Source organism: Oreochromis aureus, linkage group 3 (genome assembly GCF_013358895.1).
Source record: "Oreochromis aureus strain Israel breed Guangdong linkage group 3, ZZ_aureus, whole genome shotgun sequence".
Lineage (NCBI taxonomy): Eukaryota > Metazoa > Chordata > Actinopteri > Cichliformes > Cichlidae > Oreochromis > Oreochromis aureus.
The window spans coordinates 90,761,581-90,763,833 of NC_052944.1; the positions used below are offsets into that span (position 1 = coordinate 90,761,581).

Sequence of the window (2,253 nt, forward strand, 5' to 3'; positions counted from 1 at the left end):
CAATAAAAACAAGAGTAAACACTGGCGTACCTTTCACATCTGGAGACACTTCTTGGAGAGTGAATGATGATGCAGAACTTGTATTGTTTATCATACAGCGGTAAGATAAAAGGTGTTAGTGCTGATGTTTGGCATGTAGGAATAGCTTATAAAGGGAGCGCAGTGCTGCTAAACACATGGCTGTGACAGGCTGGTGGGTGGGGGCGTAACGTTTCTCTTGACTGATGCTGTGCTCTCCAGATTATATTATTTAGGGGTTTAGCTTACACTGTAAAAACGATAACTAGTAATTGTTGATTTGAGTAAAGTTTTCAAATTAAACTGACTTAGAAATAAAACTTTCCATTTACAACCTAAAATAGCTTGTCTGCCCAACAAATTTCTTCCATTGTTGTCCTAACTAAGATTTTCTAGCGAGCATAACAAAGATTATCAACTTTTGAGTAGATTTTTTGAGTCGAGTTGGGAACCGTGGAAAACCCGTGGGTGACTGGCTCACGTCGTGGTCTGAATAAGTTTGAACTAGACCAAACGAGTCTGAGCAGACTGTGTGATAGTGGTTTGTCGATGTGTTCTGAACTGAAAACCTGCTAAGAAACTTTGAACAAACGTGGCCAAAATTGGATGAAAATTACAATTTTTCGACCATTACGGATTTTACCTGGTCTGAAGTTGGAGTGTATTATTTGACCATTTTTTGGACAGGTGCGGGAGCTGCCGGCCATTTGCCCTAGCAGGTAAGCTAACGACATCTGTTATTAGGATTTTCTACAAGCGCTAGGCTGCATCCTCCTGAGGACCCAGGAGGGTGGAACGAGTAAAGCACTGAAAAAAAGCCAAACAATAACATATTTAAGTCATCTAAGGGACTTATATATCAATGTTTAAGCTAGCGAAGGACCGCGCGGGGGTTGAAAATGATATGCCGGGAGTTCGCTGTTCTCGCTGCTCTAGCGAGCCTTGAATCCCCAGCTAGCTATCGAAGCTGGTGGTAACAGACGTCTCCGAAATTTTGGAAAAATGTGTTGTCTTAATAAACTGAGCAGATATTTGAAATTTACACAGCTACATTCTCGCCTGAAAATACCTTAAAAGTTTACTTTGTGACCCAGAAAGAGTAATAAGAGTAGTAATATTAAAACTAAGTGGCTGCCGCCATTGTTTGAAACTAGAATCGGCTGGGCGCTATGAATTCTCGCATAGGGTGGGCCACGAAGGATACACCTGACCCATCCTTCAAAGCTGTGGAAAGTATTGTATTGTTTTGAGAGCCTTTTTGTTGGTGGAGTATTGATTTTATGTACAATTCCACGGGTAGAAGCGATCTGTACGGTCCGACTTTGCACATGCACAGTAAGGATCGGGGAGTCCGATCCGTAACTGTTTTTTTCTCGTTTTTTTTTCTACATTATATTGAAATGTTTCATTATTGCAAACATTTTCTCTCAGGCGGAGAGAGGTCGTGGAGTGTCAGCCTATGGTATCTGAGGTCCAGGAGAGATGACCTGCGCTGTTTTCCTCTGAGGAGGTAAGACTGTCCTAATTTATTTATAATTTAATTATTATTCAAATTGGGCATGATTTATACTTATATTGAAGCAGTACGGTATTTGCTGGGGTAATACATTGGCCAACTTTATTATCTTGTGCTACCACTCCAGTCAAGGCCCTTGCCAGTGTTATATTGAAATCCTTACCCTGAACATTTCTGCCAGTACAAGAAAAGAGTCCCCATGCTAAATCGAAATTGTGAAACAGAAAGGCAATCTCATAATTTTGACTTAGCATGTATTTTTTTTCTTTTTGTGCTAGAAATAGGACTTCTATAGTCTGAGATTGTTAGGGAAAGAATACTAAGGCAGGTCACAGAATCTGATTGGTCACAGATTTTGGTGCAACTTAGAACATAATATGTATTTTCATATTGATACTGGGTTTTGTGGGGGGTGTTTCTATTCCTGTGCAAAAGACGTATTCATGAGAGATTTTTGAAGTAGGTTTTGCTGTTGATAACACAGTCAGGCATATAACATGGTGCAGACTGTCCAAGACAGCTACCCAGGAATTTTCTGTGTTGAATAAATGACAATATTTTGGTGAATGTATTGTTTAGATATCTGAAAATTTCATCGGATCACAAGCAAAGACCTCCTGGGGACCTTCAATGCATCCCTTGACAAAGTTGTGCCTGGCCTGCTGAAACTGTACTGGTCTAAGAAGGGAGCTCTTGGTGAGGAGATGGAAGACCTCCTG

The 2,253-nt window shown here is 40.6% G+C and overlaps 1 long non-coding RNA gene across 1 annotated transcript; it reads left to right on the top strand.

The window, feature by feature from the left end:
• The first annotated feature begins 502 nt into the window (after window positions 1-502).
• On the top strand, window positions 503-2,028 carry LOC120438446. The gene is made up of 3 exons (XR_005611915.1): window positions 503-737; window positions 1,450-1,618; window positions 1,763-2,028. It is a non-coding gene; the product is annotated as an uncharacterized LOC120438446 (long non-coding RNA).
• Window positions 2,029-2,253: the final 225 nt, after the last annotated feature.